Source organism: Lissotriton helveticus, chromosome 10, assembly GCF_964261635.1.
Source record: "Lissotriton helveticus chromosome 10, aLisHel1.1, whole genome shotgun sequence".
Classification (NCBI taxonomy): domain Eukaryota; kingdom Metazoa; phylum Chordata; class Amphibia; order Caudata; family Salamandridae; genus Lissotriton; species Lissotriton helveticus.
In genome coordinates, this window is record NC_136071.1 from 1,053,509,094 (window position 1) to 1,053,530,376 (window position 21,283).

At 40.7% G+C, this 21,283-nt stretch overlaps 1 protein-coding gene across 2 annotated transcripts in view; it reads right to left on the reverse strand.

Moving 5' to 3' along the window:
• DGKB (diacylglycerol kinase beta) overlaps positions 1-21,283 on the reverse strand; it is a 1,755,973-nt gene that overhangs the window by 484,265 nt on the left and 1,250,425 nt on the right. The window lies entirely within an intron of this gene.

Genomic DNA, 21,283 nt, shown 5'->3' on the forward strand with positions numbered 1-21,283 from the left:
CAGCGAACGCACCACCTACGTCAACAGAACAAGAAGAGGTTATAGAAACCGAAGAAGAAATTGCAAAAGAACGAGAAGCCAACTATCGAAAGTAACTTGATTATGAATATCTCGTCCAAAACATTGACCACAACACAGAAGAAACTTTTAAATAAAGGTACGACATTTGTACCGACATTTCGATCAAATCTCGCAGAAACAGAAATAGCTCTGTTTAAATTCTTCAGATCTTTAAAGTTAAGATTTTTCTTCAAAAATACTCAAGAAATCGTGCAAGAAGAAACATGGGATAAAGACTTCAGACCTACAAGTAGTTTTTGCGCACCCTTCTCACATAAGACTATTGAAGCCTTTGAAAGAACTGTACTATCAGAAGTGCAGTGCATTCCCTTCACCAAACCTAAGAAAAGTAACTTATTATTGAAAGAATGGAACACACTCAAAAATCTAAGCAGAGATAAAAATTTGACATTTCAAAAGGCCGACAAGGGAGGAGCGCTCGTCGTAATGGACACAAAATTTTACATTGAAAAAGTCAATGATCATGTTTCTGATGAAAACATATATTTACCTTTGGAATGTGATCCAACTAATGAATATCAACTGATTCTTCAAAATATCATAGACCATGCACTAGAGATGAATTGGATCAATTCAAAGACTCACAAATTTTTCAACACGAAATTTCCAAGAAGGCCGCAACTAGATATGTTGCCTAAAATGCACAAAGATCCCAATAATCCGCCTTTTAGACCCATAGTGTCGGCCTGCGGGTCCATCTCCGAACCTATAGGGAAGTTTGTAGACAAGTTCCTACAACCGATTGTGCAGAAAAACAAAACGTATATCAAAGACACCACATCATTCTTAAAATTATTGAACTCAGTGAAACTGGAAAATGATGAAACTTACTGGTTATGCACGATTGACGTTACAGCGTTGTACACGTCAATCCCCCATAATGAGGATATCGAGGCCCTAGAATGGAGTCTCCTGAACAGTGATTTGGAGGAATTTGAGAAATTGTTCATTATGGAATTAATGCAATTCGCATTATATTTCAGTTATTTTGAGTGGCTGGAAAGATTTTTTAACCAGTGTAATGGAACCTCGATGGGCTTTGGTGGGGGCACTCTCATATGCAAATACCTATATGTGCAAATTCGAAACAGATCATATCCTTGAGAACCCCATGTGGACGGAAGGCCTCGTAGTCTTCAAAAGGTTTATTGACGACATCTTCCTGATTTGGAAAGGTTCACGACAAAATTTGGAAGAAAACATCATGAGATTGAACACTGTAAATGAACGCATAAAATTCACTTACAACGTCGACAAAGAAACCATTGCATTTCTTGATGTGCAAGTACTGATGCAGAACAACAAGATAAGTATGAAAGTTCACATAAAAAAAACTGATAGGAATTCGAGCCTGCTATTTCAAAGTTTTCATCCAGCATCATTGAAAAAACACCTACCGACTTCACAATATATCAGATTAAAAAGAATCACCACAGATGTTACAGACCTTGAAGATTCCCTGAGAGAACAAACAGAAAAATACCATCAACGTGGTTATCCAAAAGACATCCTTGATGCATCCTTAGCAAAAGTAGCTACACAATCCAGGGAAATGTTGTTGAAAGAAAAAATAGCAAATAATCAAGTGAAAAAAACTGTCTGTGAGTTAAAATTCTCTGTTGAATCGAATATGATAAAACGCATCATCAATAACCATTGGCCACTCATTCAATCAGAACCAGATCTGATTGGTTTGTATGACGACAAAGTCACATTTGCGTTTCAAAGATCCAGAAATCTAAAAGAGCTCTTGAATGTGCCCACAAAAATGGAGGTCAAATGTAGAGGCATGTTGAGGTGTCAAAATTGCACGCATTGTAGTAATGTCATTACTGGTAATAAGATAACACATCCAACCAAAGGCTATCAGATTGAACTACACCACACGAGCACGTGTGACACCATGAATTGCATCTACATGATTAAATGCCCTTGCGGCAAGACATATGTGGGCCAAACGGAACGTAAATTGAAAATCCGCATCACGGAACATAAAAGTAACATAAGATTAGGCAACAAAAAATCAACAGTAGCCAACCATTGGAATGAAGCAAAACACCAAATCTCTCAACTACGTTTCATGGTTTTGGAGAGTTTACCGCAGTTCCTAGACAGGGATCCTGTCAAACAGAGATTAGGAGCAGAATATTTTTGGATAAAGACATTAAATTCTACCCTTCCCATGGGGTTAAATGATCGGATAGAATATTCATGCTTTTTGTAACCGTAGGCCTTTTGAGCTGCACATTGACTATGGACTGATTCTGTATTCCTCATGATAACGAACATTGACCTTGATGTCATAGTGATTGAACCCGAGTTGTGTTGAACAATGCACATAGACTGTTTATTTTGTAATGTTTATTTGAACTTTTATTTTTATTTGTACTTTTACTCTCGTTTTCTTTACAGGTTGCACATTGATTTTGAAATTGTGTTTCAATATAACTTTATTCAGTTACGTAGAGCTTTCACTTCCGCATGAATCTGTTACACTCATGTCACATGATAAGCGAAATGCGTGCCATTCCGCATCCTGATTGGTTGTCATACCGATCAGGTGATCATTGCGAGTCCGTCTTTGAACTTGCTTAACCCGCGCGTAAAGCAAATCCGCATTAACGGGAAAAGTATAGACACGGATTGTTCCAGTGCACCGTAAGTGATATATTTGTTAATGAGTATCGTCACCGACTGCTACATACAACATTAATGATTTAAAACTGATATCTGACTGTAAGTTTGTGAACCCTGCATGCTTTGAATGTTGACGAATTCAAATTGCGTAGCAAAACCTTAGCACGATATCTGTTCCGAGCACTTAGTGTAAACCATTCACGACCGAATCTGAATGCACCCCTCCATTTACGCTGTAACTCATGAAGTTAGCACTTTATTCACATTGGGCACGATTTTAGATGATATTGTTGTTATTTAATGTGTAGTGGAGTAAATGAACAGGTCCTGTTTCATTTCATTTCTTTACAGACCCCTGACGAAGGGTCCGGTTTTGTTGACCCGAAATGCATTGGGAAGAGATGAACAACTGTGAACAAAATTGATTGAAATGCTACATAAGTCATGTCTTATGCCAGCATATCAAATTTTGAGTTAAACATGGAATGGAATCAAGCTCTTTGATTGGAGCATGAACATTGAATGAAATAAATTGGAACTTTGTGAAGAAACCGAGTGTTTCATGAGATATTGTGCGCACATTATTGGTGGGTAGGTGATCCTCCCCACATCACGTTTTTGATATTGGAAGGCACGGACAGACGACGTGCGACTAATGAGCGCCAAAAATTAAAACTGATTTAATGAACTGTTAAAGGAAAAAGAACTTACGAGTGCACGGGGATAACACTAATTGCTCACTTAAACAAAAGGTGTCATGCTAATACATTACTTAAAATTACTTACTCAGGGGCATATTGTCAGGAAACGGCGCTAAAATTTGCGCCGCTTTAGCGGCAGGAAACTGCCGCTAAAGCGGCGATAATGGGCTTGATAATATGCCCTTGTGAATTCCCATAGAAGCCTATGTTCTGGGCACATTTATTTACATATAAGCCCCAAGTAAAGGGGTACTGCATGTACCCAGGGCCCATAAATTAAATTCTGCTAGTGGGTATGCAGAACTGATTGCGCCACCCACTTAAGTAGTACCTTTAAGCATATCTCAGGACTGCCATTGCAGCCAGTGTGTTCATGTTAAACTGCCATATCGACCTGGCAAAATAAACATTTTGCTAGGCCCAAACCATCCTTTTTTATACATACGTAACCCCTAAGTAGCCCACTGGCCAGGGTGCAGTGTATTTAACAATGTGGACATGTACATTTAAGTTTTACTTTTCCTGGTGGTGGAAACTCCTAAATTCATTTTTCATTACGACAAGGCCTACCTATCCTGTAGCATATAATTGAGTTATCTTATGACATTTAATAAATATTAACTTTCAATTGTGAGCAGGGAGATAGGTTGAGTTTGGTGCCTACATTTTGTTAATTTAAAGCCCTCTTTTATGGTAAAGTTGGATTTTAAGTCACCATTCTGAAAATGCCAGTCATAAAGTTGTCATTTTCATGTTCCAACCATTTGGTGCCTGTAACCGGCAACCAAACTTGCACATCATCCTCGACTCAAAGCTCTCAATGACCAAGCAAGTCAACAATGTCTCCTCCTCTTGCTTCAACACCCTCCGCATGCTTCCCAAGATCTACAGATGGATCCCGACAGATACAAGAAAGACAGTCACCCAGGCCCTCGTCAGCTGCAGACTCGACTACGGAAATGCCCTCTACGCTGGAGCCCCGACCAAGCTCATCAATCGACTACAACGCATCCAAAATGCCTTGGCACGACTGATCCTCGATGTACCACGACACGGCCACATCACCTTCCACCTGAGAAACCTGTACTGGCTCCCCGTCAACAAGAGGATATCCTTCAAGCTCCTCATCCACGCATACAAGGCACTCCACAATACCGGCCCAGCCTACCTCAACAGACGGCTCTCCTTCTACACCCCCAGCTGCCAGCTACGCTACGCCGACCTCTCACTTGCCACTGTCCCGCGCATGGGAAGAACAACCACCGGCAGGAGATCCTTCTCCCACCTCGCCACCAAGACATGGAACACCCTCCCACTGAGCCTATGACAGACCCAAGACCTGCTGACCTTCAGGAGTATACTAAATACCTGGCTGTTCGATCAGTAGCAGCCCCCACCTCCCCCCCCAGAGCCTTGAGACCCTTGCGGGTATGTAGTGCGCTTAACAAATGACTGATTGATTGATTGACATCACAAAGGCTCTGCCTGAGCACTCTCACAAAGAGTTTGTCACTATTCTTTAGTGGCCAGGGAGGAAGGGGATGCCTGATACCGGAGGGGGGGGGGAGAGGGGGTAGAAGCCTCTAGAAACGTCTCCTACTTCAAAGTGGGCACCAGGTATAAATATTGTGTCTCAGATCCCAACTCTTCAGGACACATTAGGACCTGTGAAAGACTAAGAAAAAGAACTGCTGTGCTGTTTTGCTGCAAGAAGGACTGCCACTCTTCACACTTCTGTGCTGCCCTGATGCCCTGCTGTTCTCCTGCCAGAGTGAGAAGGACTGGACCTGCATCTTGAACCCAGGACCGCAAGAGTGAGTCCAAGGTCTAGTTGCCTGGCCTCCCGATTAGAAACCTCAGGGGCAGAACAAGTTTCCTCCATCTACAACCCTGCATCTGGACTGCCAGCTGTGAATTCTGTCCTCCCAAGTGGGGCCACCCCAGTCCTGGACCCTTGAGAGTGGGCCTAAAGGTGCTCTGCTGGTCCAGCTGAGGTTACCAATGTAACCAACATGAAGTGACGCAAAGCCTCACAAAGCCTTGCCACACAGCTTCCAGCCTTATTAGAAGCAATGCCGAGTGACGCAAAGCCCCGCAACGCCTTGCCACACAGCTGCCAGCGTTATTTGAACCAATGCAAAGACCTGCTAAGCTTTGCAGCAGAGCTTACTGGAACCAACACAACGTGATGCAATGCTGAGATGCACACTTTCATCGGAATGACTCCGGATGACACAAAGCCTCGCAAAGCACAACTGCACATACCAAGCTCTGGTACCCGGCCCACACCACATCGACGTAAATTTATGACTTTGTCTTGGTCCGACACGACCAGATAACCACAGATGGTGATTTGAGCAGCTATGCACTATTTTCACTTAAATCTTTAAAATTGCATGTCCCCGGTTCTATTGATTGATTTTTGTAGTTTGACTCTCAAATAATTTATTCGATTTCAACCTATTTGTCTAAATTGGCATGGGAGTTTTCCTATGTTGTGTTTACTTTACAAATTGCCCCTAAGTTCAGCCTAGGTGCTTTGTACAAAGTTAACAGCGGATTCAGCATGGGTTAATTTGGGGTTTGCTTGTGCCTCATCCTGACAGTGATTGTGGCTATTGCTTGAGTAGATTTTTGTCCCCCTCAACCAGTAACCCAATTTCCAACAGTCATCTTCTCAGTTACTTTACTTGGTCACCAGAGGAGAGGAAGACAAGCCACCATCGGAGGTTAGGATTACAGGACTATTATCAGGTAATACTAATTTAGAAAGGAGAGATTGAGCCTTGGCATAGGTAAATCACTTCATCTTTGCACATTTATCAACTGTTAAACATGTGTTTCAGACCCCACAGAGGAACTGTCTCACTTTCACCCACTAAACCTTGGCAAAATATCAGGTGTGTGTTCGCTGTCTTGAAAATCACTGTTTCTACTCTCTGGCTATGCTGCACAAATGTGGAAAAGATATGGGACTGAGGGAATGCTGCAACATGCTGTACCTCAGATGGCTGTCATTCTATGCAAACTGCTCATTAATGGTGACATTATTGATTTGAATTGGAGGTAAGGTATTTGGTACTAGTTAGAACCGGTTCTTGGCATACATCTCACAGACAGTAACAGATTTTCATTTTGCAGGTCATTCTACACGGAGTTTGGAGGTTTCAATGCTTGCCAGTAGCTTCTTTCGTTATCTCTAATTTTGAATTTTGCTTTGCTCATATGATGGAATAGAATGACAGGCATTTATATGCATAGGAGTGACTGACAGCAGACATGTGTCAGTTCAGAGCTGTAAAAAGTTTAAACTTACACTTAACAATGAGAAGTGAGGTCATAACTAACAATAATAGTTCAATCCATTAGTTCTTCTCACCACCTCAAACAAAAGAGTTTTTGCCAGAAATGACCAGTGCATGACCTACATTTCTGCTTTTCTTTAAGGTGCCTGTGAAGCGCTATTGAAGTTGATCTCTCTAATGTGCAGACCAGACTGGCCAATTAGACAGGACATGGTGCACTGTCAGGGTTCCAATCAATAGAATACTAATGTAATGGCTAGTAAAACACTTCTGTATTATGCAAAAAAAATGTTCCCTGTATTCACCTGTTCCCCAGCAACACATTTCATCATCAAGCATTCCTAACCCACTGACGACATACACAAATTTGTGTGTTACAATATTGAATGTAGAACATTATCATCTTTTCTCCAATGACACAGAGTCACAGAAATATATGAGATAAATATAGTAAATTTTTAAGTGCTATTTTGTCACTTAGAAAGAATTCATTGATCACACATTTTCAGCAACTAGTTTCTTACAATTTTCTTTTGGTGCTGTTATGTGGCTCAGCTCACATGCTTTGAATATTTCAGTGTAAGTTAAAATCATATGCCCATGTCATATGTTTCAAATGTAAAATTGGTAAATTATTCTGTATAAGGTATGATTTACAGAAAGACTTGACAATCTCCAAGATTATTATTTTCTTAACCATCTTTTTTGGTCCAGTCCCGTGCCATGAATTTTTGTCTTTTTAATGTTATTAATACAATTCTAGCACAAATAGGCCTCCATTAGTAGCCTCCCTCTTATCTTAGTGCCTCATTACATGACAGGTATGCTTGATACTTGGACTCTATGTGCCAGATACTTGAGATGTCATCCATACGGCACAATGTCCATTATGTGTTTTGTTGATGGTTGTTTGTTGATCCAGGGGTATTTATTTTCCCCTTACACAATCACAAAGCTATTTAGAGGCATAGAAAAGTTCTTCCTTTTGATGGAACGATTCTGCCTGTCTCCAACATGGCATCAGTCCGGCGAGAATACGTTCAGTCCATGTTGTGTTGTTGTGAGGGAAGGAGAGAAGCGGCCTCCTGTTCTGGTAGGAATGCCAGATTAGTGAAGCAGTACATTGCAGCCAAATAAGATACTGAGTAAGCAACAATATGCAGAGACAGCTTCATCAACAGGAGAGGCACTACATCATTTTAGGGTTATACAAGAAGGATTACACTTAATGGATGTTTTACTGAATAATAAATTCAGCTGTATGGACTGCTTTTTTGACCAGACAGGGAACTCCTCTCTGGAAAAAGAGCAGTCCAGACACTGTTCCTGCTCATTATCCTCATGAGTAAGAAGTTGAATTGGAGCAGATGGTGATTTAGGTACAGGGTCCATCCTGCACCTATATGATAATTTGTACTTGTTTTTCCTTTAAAAAAATCTCTGTCTTTCCATAAAGCTGGAAAACTCTGGCTATAGACTAGAAGGAAATGCAAAAGTATACTTTCCAAGATTTCTAGACTGCATATACCTGATGCCGATTTTAAAAAATGAGTTCCCAGAAAGTGCAAAAATAGCAAAAGTTGAATATTTGATGGTGGATTTAGCTACTCAAAAGATCCATCCTTTCAGAGAATGCCACCCCTACTGATCTTGTGGATGACAAACTGGAGAGTGCCTGTAAAGTTTGCAGTTGGGGCAGTACTTATGCACCCTACACAGTTTAGTCATTTTTCAAGATTTTCAGACCTTGGTTGAATATGCATCATGGTATAGACCTCCCCCTGTATCTCTAAATTATGGAGCAGCAAGTCAGATTTTGTCTGATATTTCTTTAAATGGAATATGTTTCACTGCACCCGCTTCAGGATCAATGATAGCTGCAAGTAGGGAAATCAGGGTGAGGGTCTTGATGGCTATTAAACTCTCAGAATGCTATGTTAAGTAACCTTTCTTTTAATAGCTGGTTGTTGTTGACAGCCCAGCAGGAACAATTGGTGAAAATGTCTGTAGAAAATGACAAGTTGCTGGCTCCTGGTTGCCCCTCTGCTAAGGGTAGGGACTTTCCATTCAGCAGGTCATTCAGAACTCTTCCTTCCAGGATGGCACCTCACCAACAAGTACCAATTTATCATCTCACCTTTGGATCCTTCAACATCTAAATGATGACTACGTAGAGAAGGTAGGAGGGAGGTTTTCAGACTTTCACTGTACCTGGCAGTTCTCAATCTTGTTCATGTGGGGCACAGAGATCAGATAAGGTTCAGCTATAGGATCTCTTTTTAAAGTACTCAAGTTGGGTTTCTTCCAATCAATCCGTCTTCTCGTCTATCAGTATATCTTCATGGCCATGTGCAAGGGATTCAAGATCTAATCCATAAGGGCACTGCCATTCCATTTCCAAGGACTGATCTGGGGCTCAGTTGGTAATAATTTCCTTCTCCAAAAACTGGGAATTGTTGGCTAATTCTGTTGTGTAACGAAAATTGAGTGCACCCCTCTGCAAGTAGAGGGGCCCCTCTGGACTCTATCGGGAGCTCTCTGGCCGATGTGCTGTACCTAGGGGACCCCTGGAGCTTGGGGCCCCCTGTACTGCAGTGAGAGCGTGGGCCTGTGTTACGCCCCCGGGCCAATTCCAGATCTCAAGAAAGTACACAGGTTTCTATGACAATGCTTTAAAATGGTAACTCTACACTCAATACTGGCATGCATCACTTTTGGCAATTTCCTTTCTTCCTTGGATCTGGTATACAGTTATCGACACTGTCTGAAGTAGCTTCAATTCTGTATAAAATGGGAAGAATACCAATTTTGAGTCCTTCATTTTGAAATAGCTTCTGCCCCAAGATTCGTAGCAAAATTATTGACTCCTCTGTCGGCTTTTCAATTTTCCCTTATCTGGATGCCAGGCTAATTTGCATATCTGTTTTGAAGGGAATGAAAACGGTTTATCAGTTGTACGAAATCTTGAAATAACATGGAATTCTATGGAACCGAGCCAATTCTCCTCTGACACAGCACAGAACTTGCACTACATTAGAGCCTAGCCAATCAAGGTCAGCATACTTCCACGTAACGGTAAGTCGATGGATTCGATGGGCTGTTACTTTGATTGATTACAAGACAAGAGTAGTACTGCTTTCCTTATTCTTGGATCGCACTATCCAAAATGTACTTCCTGAGCTGCTTTTAAAGGAGCCTACATTAAAGATATTTATGCATCCACCACTTGGTCCCTCCTCACTTTTGAGGCAGATTAAAAGTTACATAAGTTAAGAGTAGTTTTGTCTTTGTGTGGGTCCTCCTTTTTGAGCAATAAATGTAGGCGTGATTTTTGTAGTTAGTAAATCATTATGCTTTGGGAATGTATTGTCTGGTTGTGTTATTGTATGTGAAGTTTTCATTTGGGGCCTAGCATTGTTTTCTTTCTTGGCTTTGCTATGTAATCATTGCATAAGGTCTGAGAAAAAGCAGATAGATGAGGAGATACTGCCCAATGTATTCAATGGTAATCATTACTTGGACTCCAGGCTTCCTTGTCACAGTTCTAGCTTCCCTCCCTACCTGCTTCTCAGGAGTATTTAACGGGAAGAAATGTCTTGAACATTCATTATCTAGGTACTTTATTCATAAATAGCCCTCCTGTATGTTAACAAAAGATTCTGCCCAGATGTGGAACAAGACTCATGACATGAGGACTATTAGAAGAAAGCCTGAACTAGAAGTAATAAAGATAAACAGTAAGGAATCCAATAATTGCTAGCTCTCTGGCTTTCATTATGAGTGGTTTCAAAAAGGGGGTGGTGATGGACAGAGTATCTGAGTTAATCAGAACACTCCTACCCAGTCAACAGATCAGGGCTTGATCCAGCACCGTTTTTTAGCTCACTGCACCATCCCAGTTCAGAACCTGGCTACATGCAAATTAGTCTGTCCCTGGCCCAGTGCATCATGGGAACAGGGCAGACCAAACTACCAAGCCAATTCTTTACTGGAAAGGAAACAAGCTTCCGGGGACCGGTTTCTGGCATTACAGCCGTCTTCGGCCCGGCTTGCTTGAATCCTGATGGTGCAGTGAGCAAGGGACTCACATCTGAGCATACCCTTCCACACTTGTGGTGGCCAAAACGATTCAAAAAGGGGGTGGTGATGGACAGAGTATCTGAGTTAATCAGAACACTCCTACCCAGTCAACAGATCAGGGCTTGATCCATCACCGTTTTTTAGCTCACTGCACCATCCCAGTTCAGAACCTGGCTACATGCTAACTAGTCTGTCCCTGGCCCAGTGCATCATGGGAACAGGGCAGACCAAACTACCAAGCCAATTCTTTACTGGAAAGGAAACAAGTTTCCGGGGACCGGTTTCTGGATTTACAGCCGTCTTCGGCCCGGCTTGCTTGAATCCTGATGGTGCAGTGAGCAAGGGACTCACATCTGAGCATACCCTTCCACACTTGTGGTGGCCAAAACGATTCAAAAAGGGGGTGGTGATGGACAGAGTATCTGAGTTAATCAGAACACTCCTACCCAGTCAACAGATCAGGGCTTGATCCATCACCGTTTTTTAGCTCACTGCACCATCCCAGTTCAGAACCTGGCTACATGCAAATTAGTCTGTCCCTGGCCCAGTGCATCATGGGAACAGGGCAGACCAAACTACCAAGCCAATTCTTTACTGGAAAGGAAACAAGCTCCCGGGGACCGGTTTCTGGCATTACAGCTGTCTTCGGCCCGGCTTGCTTGAATCCTGATGGTGCAGTGAGCAAGGGACTCATGTCTGAGCATACCCTTCCACACTTATGGTGGCCAAAATAATTTCAAAAAGGGGGTGGTGATGGACAGAGTATCTGAGTTAATCAGAACACTCCTACCCAGTCAACAGATCAGGGCTTGATCCATCACCGTTTTTAAGCTCACTGCACCATCCCAGTTCAGAACCTGGCTACATGCAAATTAGTCTGTCCCTGGCCTAGTGCATCATGGGAACAGGGCAGACCAAACTACCAAGCCAATACTTCACTGGAAAGGAAACAAGCTACCGGGGACCGGTTTCTGGCATTACAGCCGTCTTCGGCCCGGCTTGCTTGAATCCTGATGATGCAGTGATCAAGGGACTCATGTCTGAGCATACCCTTCCACACTTATGGTGGCCAAAATAATTTCAAAAAGGGGGTGGTGATGGACAGAGTATCTGAGTTAATCAGAACACTCCTACCCAGTCAACAGATCAGGGCTTGATCCATCACCGTTTTTTAGCTCACTGCACCATCCCAGTTCAGAACCTGGCTACATGCAAATTAGTCTGTCCCTGGCCCAGTGCATCATGTATTGTTGAGAGCTACTGGCCAAATCGGGATTAAATGTAATGTGGAATGATGCAGAAATAAAGTGGCTCACTCATTTTCATGCGGACATCTGCATGCTGAATGTAAGCAAATCATCCAGGTTAAAAAAATCTTCCTACACATAGAAAATAATTTGTGGGATTCAGTGGGAAAACGCCAAAATGCTGATTCTTGCATGTTATTTCCCATTCCAGCTGTCAAACTCAGAATGCTGTGGTGTCGGTAGCATCAGGTGCCACTCAATGAGAACCTACATGGCTTATCTTATTGCCAGTGAATAATTCAGCAAAATGTATTTGGAAATGGATCCATCACAAATACGGGGGTAGCTTGTAAAGTTGACCACTCGACTGACCTATAGTGAGACAGATATATATTTCACAGTTGTTTTTAAATGCATTGATAAAATCAATGTAACATTTGGGTTTCTTTACTTTTTTCATAGATTAAAAGGTTGTTTCTGTTTTCTTTTTTTCTTTTTATGAAGAACCAAGAAAAGATTTATATGCACTTAGGCCCACATGATTAGACATTTAGCAATCCTTTGTAGTTATACTACCCAGAGAAATAACCAGTTCTTTTCACAGAGTGCTATTCTCACCCTATGACAAGGAGGGGCGCACCACCGTAAGAGTGGAGCAGCATCGCCCTGACAACTAAAATGCCCCCAAAAGTCCCAGAGATTAAAAAACAATAAATAGTATTAGTTATTTTATCACCATTTTATTTTTCATCCACCCGTCACGAACCGAGGGCCAGGAATGGGTGGGTCTTGCTGAGTGGCAGCAGCAGGGAGGATGGTGGGCTGCCTGGGCACTTTTCAAAGTGTGCATGTCTTTTTCACCGGCCGTCATGAGTTGGCCATCCAGACATGCGTACTTTGAAAGCTCTAACCAGGCTGTCTTATGACTACCTTTTTCTCTGTCTTCGCTACAAACAAATATCATTGCACGCTGCAAGGTATAACAGCTTTTGAGTAAAATAATGAACGGTTTATATAATTCCTCCTTTGGAAATGTTTGCTAAATATGTCTCCTGTCATCAGTTGCGCCTTCAACTGTGGGACAGTTTTTGGACGAATTATTAGCGGCCAGTCTGGTCATGAAGGCCGCACCACCATGTAAATTTTGTAATGGACTGCAGGAGCCGGATTCTTGACTCCATTATAACAGGATGGCAGGCTGTGATATATTTGGCTAGGCGACCAGAGGCTCCTTCGAGGGTCTTGATCTCAAGCACCTTGAGGCAGAACCCATCAAGGGTAGTATTTGAACCCCAGGACTACAAGCCCTAGAAAGCCAACAAAAACCAGGTGCTCATTAAGGGTGTTATAAGGGCTATGAGGCACTCATCCTGACGTATCTCCCAGCGGTGAGCCGACCCGTGAACAAGGAGCACTGGAGCTCCAAAAGGCACAGGGTCTGAAGGAAGGAACTGTTTGGAAGCATAGCTGATTTTAAATATATTAATCCCGCCCCAAAGCTGTGTTTCCTGTCATCGGTTGTGCCTTCAACTGTGGACAGTTTTTGGATGATTTATTAGCGGCCCGTCTGGTTGCGAAGGCAACACCCCCATGTAAATTTTGTAATGGACTGTTGGAGCCAGATTCTCGACTCCATTAGAACAGGATGGTAGGCTGTGATATAATTGGCGAGGCAACTGAAGGCTCTATCGAGAGTCTTGATCTCAATGACCGTGAGGCAGAACCCATCAAGGGTAGTATTCGAACGCCAGGACTACAAGTCCCAGAAAGCCGACAACACAGGTGCTCATTAAGGACGGTATAAGGGCTATGAGGAACTCCTCCTGATGTATCTGCCAGCAGTGAGCCGACCTGTGAATAAGGAACACTGGAGCTCTGAAACGCCTAAGGTCTGAAGGAAGAAAATGTTCTAAAGCGGAGCTGATTTTAAATAAATTAATCCTGCTGCAAAGCTATGTTTACTGTCATCGGTTGCACCTTCAACTTTGGGACAGTTTTTGGACGATATATATATATATCTATATATATCTATATACATATATATGTGTATATATATATATATATATATATATATATATATATATATATATATATATATATATATATATATATATATATATATATATATATATATGTGTGTGTTCAAAAGAAGGTTGCCCAAACTGAGAAGCTACACTCGAGAGGGCTAACACACACTTGCTGCTGGTGGTAGTGTGACAGCGTGGCCCACACCAGACCCTATGACTTGCCATAAGCGTTTCGGGCGTAGTTTCCGCCTGTGTTCACTACCAGCACACAGGAGGACAAGGCTTCATTACCCGCACCTGTTTTTATTGCAAGTTAACAAGTCCCGCCCATGTGGGCTGTGGCAAGGCATGCTGGTAGTTGAAGTGCCTGCCCACAGACATTGCAAGGTGCCAAACCTCAGTGGGTGTCTTGATGCTCCCAATGTTAAATGTCTACCCCAGTGGGTGGGCTGGTATAATTACAACGCCGTCGCACTTCCAATATGTACCAGCAGCAATAATTGCTGTGAGAAATTGGTTTAATTCACCCCCTCCGTTACGTGATATGGGAATGTGTTGCTGTACGAGCATTACTTACTCCAAGCCTGGGCATTTAAGTCTATTTGAATACGATTAGGATTGTTGTCATTTAGAAGTGTATTTGGTGAATTGCACTGATCTTATTCTCAAGTAAGGATAGGTTTTGTATTAGCATATCAAAAACTAAACGCCTACATAATGTTCCCTTAATCCACCAATTATGCAGAAATTATTCTGAGAGTTTCCACTATTCTCCCTGGTCCTTGCCATGCGTACTACAAAAAGGTACACCTATGTTTGTAGGGATGTATGACGTTACAACGCATGCTATTACAACGCATGCCTTTACGACGCAAGTTTTACAACGCAAGTCATTACAACGACTTACATTGGGGGGCGCTGGATAGTGAATAGTTTAATTTACTATTCCAACTCCAGTCCCCGTGGATAGTAGGGAAGTGTTGGAAACTATTCCCTATCCTAGAGCGCCCCCCAGCGCAAGTCGTTGTAAAAGTTGCGTTGTAATGGTTGCATCGTAAAGGTACTTAGTTGTAAAAGTTGCGTTGAATAGGATGTTCTCCTGTTTGTAGAGATCACTGCCACCTTGGTGGGAGATCAAATTTAGAAAAGATACACATTTCGCAGTACATAAATAGCACTGCTGGAGCACTACTATAAGTACTGTAATGTTTTGTGAATCATGCCCTATATTTTTGAAGTATTTTTGTAGTTCTCTTTACTTTACTTAAGTTTTACAGTCAATATTTTTGCTGTTGATAGTTTTGTGATTTACCTTTTTGGTATTGAAAGTTAATATTTTTGCAAGCAGTATTACCTCTGATATTGCTATGCCAATATATTTTTATTGGCAACATTGTGCAATACAACTACTAGCAATACTGTAAGCTACACCAGTCGAATTTTAATCATTCTTCTCTTGCTTTTTTCTCATACAGTTGAAGATGTGGATGAACACAACTTCAGGATGTCTACTACAGCAATATATATCTATACAATACCTAAAGGAAATTGTTGGTCTTGATTTGGCCTGCGCTCTCCCATGAACAGAGCCCAAGGGGAGTATTAAACTGAGAATATATAAGGAGGATGACCAGTTCTCTCGAATACTCTTTGCAACCTTTGTACAACCTCAACAAGCATGGCATGTGTCACATTAGCCTCAACAGTGCACTGAAAAGGGTGTTTCAGCTGCCAAAAACAGATGTTGATGATAGTTTTAATATAAAGCTCAACACTATTTAATAAAATGGAAATTAAAGATCATTTACTTCAAGACAAGTCATCAAATATGGAATTTTAATTCCCTTTATGCCTGTGGAACATATCAACTGAGTTCTTTGACCTTAGATCTTAGAAAAAGGGACAGTTGTAACAGTAAACGGGCTTCCAGAAGCAGCATGAAAACTAACATGGGGTTGCAATCAAACTTTCCAGTAAGTGTCATTTTAGCACAGCATTGCAGCCCTGTAGATGAAAAATGACTACAAATCATTGGGGGCTTATTGAGCAAGATGTTTTAAGGATGCATACATCTTAAATAATGGGTAGACATGATACAAATCTGATATTGCTTGTCTTTTTCTTTCTTCATCAATGACTATAAGAACAGTAACAACTTTAATCTCAGACATCAAAAGGAAATTTTACTTGGCAATTCAAGAAACTATGTTCACAAAGGAATAGTTATTTTAATGCTCCTGATAGAAGATAGAAGAAGTGCTTTGGAAACAAGCCCATAATCCAAATAACATCAGCAAATCATAAACAGGACTGCCTTAGTGTGGGAGCAAAATGTGTATGATTTGATAGTTCTAGGGTATTTTTCATGATCAAGAGTTCATCAACAGGGGAGGGGGGAAACTAAGAATACTTCAACCATACTTTTCAAAGTATAGGAACAGGGACAGTGGTTATCATAAGATATTTCCAATAATATTACCTTTACGAATCATGTTGACAACAATGTTACATTCATTAGTTCCTGTATGTTATATTTGCTGCTTTGTTTTTACTAGGGGGATTATTTTACAGTGAGACAAGATATAGACAGAATACAAGCTGATTGTTCTGCTGTGGTGTTCAAATCTTTGCTGATCAATATATGTTACTCATGTTCTATACTTTTTCTATTAAAAGCACAAGTAAAGGCACATACAAGAAGGCCACTATTATGAGACTTGAGTTCCAGAATGCAGCTGAAACCTCTGTAAAGATTGGAAAATAATTACATTTTTCAAGAATTAGAACTTTTCTAGCTGGAGAATACCATTACACTCTCACCGTGTTTACATCCAGGAATACATTATCAATGTGTTGTTCTTGTTTCCTTCTCCATAGTTTAGTTTGCACTTTCCCTTTCCACTTGGGCAGAGTTGGTCACTAGTCGGGCCTTTCTTCAGTGACCAATATAACATACACTCAACAGCAGTATTAACCACATTTTCTAGATGTAGACTGTCTCACCATTCTAATTCAAACATACTGCCCTATAATCCTATAATCCTGTGAAGAGGAGTCACTTTACTTGACTGGTATCCTCTCACTATATATTAGTAAGAATTATGTATTATGTATTATAACCCTTTAGCCTGCTTCCTCCTATTTCAATCTAGTTTGTCATGGAGTATAAATAATCTTTATAATACTCTGGCGCTAAAGGCCACTGCATGATTCCTACCTGCATCCACTATGTATTCCTAGGAGAAAAACATCTCCATTGACTTGAATGAGATTGTTTTCTCTGTTGATGTATTTTATGTCTGGAAAATTAACTTACTGAGATGAGTGAGACACTGTACTCTAATGGCATGGCATGGAAGACGGTTCACTTCTTCTCAGCCCTCACTGCTATTTCTATAATTGGGTACCCTGTAACCTCAAATGGTTCACTTTGTACAGAGGGTGAGGTGTAGCGCAGTGTTCAGAGCAGCTTACTCCGGAGCGTGGGGTTCGCGGCTCAATCCCCGGTGACGGCGGCAGCTCAGCTCAGCATCATGTGACTCTCGGCATTAGTCACTTAATCTCTCCGAAGGCCCCCAGTGCCTTGAAACTCGTAAGGGGTGATATATTTGTGCTTTACAAATAGGAGTTATTATTATTATTAGTATTATTCACTCATTCTTTTAAATATCTTTGCTAAACTACACAAGAAACTAATTGAGACTGTGTTGCTTATTATGGTCACACTAGTTCACCGAGAAGCATATGCTTCATTTAGAAATACTAATTGAAATAGAGGTGAGTTGTGACATTCCTTGTCAAAAAGAAGACACTACGTCTTTTTTTCAACCTCCGGCAGCAATATCCTCAAAGAGCTCTTTGATAATTTAAATTCTACAATATTTCTTTACCTATTGAGCTAATTAGAAGACATCAAGAGATCCCTAAGCATTTCCTGAGACCTGCTTTCAATTAAGTGACATGTTGAAACCAACAACACATGTCCTGCCAAAACGTTTCTTAATGACAAGTAGGCTTTTATTTTAAAAGTTGTTTCCCGTAATAGTTCCAATAAAACAACATTAGCCTTCAGCCTAAAGCCAGTTTCTATTGCACATTTTATTTTATTTAATTTGCATCCCTATTGTTACTATTTACACTGTTGATTGTTTTGAAGTATACAGCTTGCGGTACAATGGTTCTTGAGAGAATCTTTGATTCATCTTTGTCAATTTTTTGTACCAATCCCACTTGTGACATGACCGCATACAGATAGCCTATTGCCCTTAAATTTTCACTCCCCCATTCAGTACTGATTTCCTTTTTGCCTGATTTTATTATGACCAGTCAATAATTAATTTGTTTAGGAGGCCATAAGTCATATTTACCTGACATCTTTTGGTTCCAGCTGCCTTTTTCATTGTAGAAAAATCTGTACCTTGCTCTTCCTGAAAAGTATTTTTGAATGATCAACCTGCAGAAGCACCCCATCAGTAAGTCCATTTTCTGACTCTTAACTACCATATCATTTCCTAAGATAACAAAGCTGCGAACTCAAATCATTACCTCTTGATGTTTTCATCAGTTGGGCACAGCCAGCTATGTTGACAAATGGTAAGATACAATTATGGTTTTATAACATGAATCATAAATTGAATTTAATGTCTGTGGGCTTCCCATGCTTCATGCCTAAAATGAAGGCACCTTGTCGCTTCTAATTCTTTCTACGTATGCATCTACAAAGGCTCTTTTTCTTTCATTGTGCTAAATTCTAATACATACAACTTCTCCTTCATCGGTTTTGCATTAAATATCAAATCACTCCTAGTTTCAAGTAGATGACCTAGTTGGCAAAGAAAAGAAAGTGAAGAGCACAAGAACTTGTTATCTATTTCTATCAACTCTCAACTAACTCTGACTTTGTTCTGTGGTTGTGACAGAAACAATTACTAGACTTACAGACTGCAGCAATTTGAAAACATCATTGTTAGTCCTCGTTTACAGTCACAGGGCACACAGGGGCTCCTGGGCCACAACAGCAATGATTGGGGTCACTTATCTCTGGTGTCCTGCTTCCACCCTACTGTAGGCAGGGACGTGTACACTCTTGCTGTACTAGTATCTCAGGGCAGAGAGATTGAGCATTCAATACCTTCTCAGAAGGTTGTGTTGGAAGCAGTGACTCCAAGGCAACAATCTACCAACAAGAAAATAGCCTACTTTCCAGCCCAGAGCTTGTCTTAGAAGTGCTTTAGTAGTATAGCAGAGCAATGTGAAATACTACACACAGTAGTGGGGTTCAGCTACGCTGTAATACCTGTAATTCTAGGGACAGCATAAAATGCATAAAGTCCCCACCTATACCCAAATGTCCTGGTTCAATGGTGATAGGTACCACCTTGATAGAGCAGTCTTGCATAGTAGCTGCAGCTCCCAAACTCCTACAATGACTTACTAATGCAGGGAACCTAAAATCAAGGAATGACTCAGGTGCGAGTTAACTAAATGATTTCAGGTGACCGATCTCTAAATGCAGGTACCTGTAACTCAGTTCAGTTTGTAGTTTTCCGTGGGTTCACTGTGGCACTCTTTACATGAATATAAATGCACTACTTCTGGCTATTTACCATTTCTGAGTACACAACAAAAGTAGACTTAGATGTCTCCACCCTCTGAAATGGGGTTGAGCCAAATTTACAGGTGTCAACTTTGTACTAGTAACTTTTCATAAGTGAGTGGAGGTCTCCACCACTGTGGCAGAGAGATCCCTTTGGGAAAGTAAAGGAACTTTTTAACAGTTGATTAAACTTTAAAAAAATAGCAAAAATATTTTATGTTAAATAGTAATGTAATGTAATTGTATAGATCTTTTTTTAAATGAATATCAACGTAAAAACAGTGCTGCAGCACTATTATCTTAATTCTGTATTTTATATTTAAATAATTAAAAAATATTTTTAAAGATTTTCTTAAAAAACATTTCCACTCGATGGAACATATCTTTGCATTAAAAATAATAATAGTTATGTATAGAATGAATTTGAAGGAATTTAATTATGTTTAGAAATTAAATGTATTTTTAAATTTAGATACATTCAAATATTTTTATTAAAGATATATTTTATTAATCTTTTCTTTTAACATTAAATAAAAATAAATATCTTTGGCCCACATGCATCAATATCGGCTTTTGCGAGTTCTAAATTGCGAAAAATAACGATTCGCAATTTAGAAATCGCAAAAGCCTATGCATGAATATTTTAGCTTTTTTTTTTGCAATTCGGTAAAAATCGCTATTTTTACCGAATTGCATAAAAAATGCAATTTTTCAATTGCGAATTTACAATTCCTATTCATTCCTATGGGCCAAAATGCCCATAGGAATGAATGGGAATTGCGAATTCGCAATGTGAAATAGCAATTCATCAATGCATTTCAAGGGTGGAGAGGGGGGTCCAAATGACCCCCCCCTGCACCCATGAAATGTACTTTTCAGTATAAGTTTCAGACACACATGTCCTAAGGACATGTGTGTCTGTAACTTAACAGTTTAAAAAATGCATTTTTGTACATTTTTAAACAATTTCGCAAATTACCACGAGGTTGAACTTCGTGGTAATTTGCACTTCCAATTTTAAAAATCGCACATTTTTCTGAAATGATGCATAGCATTTAAGAAATCGCACATTTGCGATTTCTTATATGCTATCGCAATTTTAGAAATCGTTAAAAAGTAGCGACTTCTAAAATAACATGATGCATCCCAAACAGCACTTTTGGAATCGCAAACGGCCGATTTTAAGGAATCGCACCGTTTGCGACTCCAAAAATGCTTGATGCATGTGGGCCTTTATATTTGAAATACATTATTTTACCATGATTTCGTTTTCAGTTCTATTTTAAGTCCCTGCGCCCGTTATTGTTTATAGGAGAGTATTGTTGTACCAGTGGTTGGCCATGTGTGGTTATGGACTTAGGGCCTTATTATGACTGTCCTGTGGAGGGTCATATTGGTGGTGGTCTGAGCCTGGAGAGCTCAACGGTCCGACCACTGTATTAGGAGTTGTACAGATTGGCTTAGGGAAGACAGCGGCTGGACTGCTGAGACTGACGGCTGCAGGGATCAAGGTGGGGAAAGGCAGCCACCATATGGGGAGCTGCCTGATCCACGGCAGATCACAGCAGTCTAACCGCCTGCTTCTTCAAGGTGGCAGAGATGGTTGGGA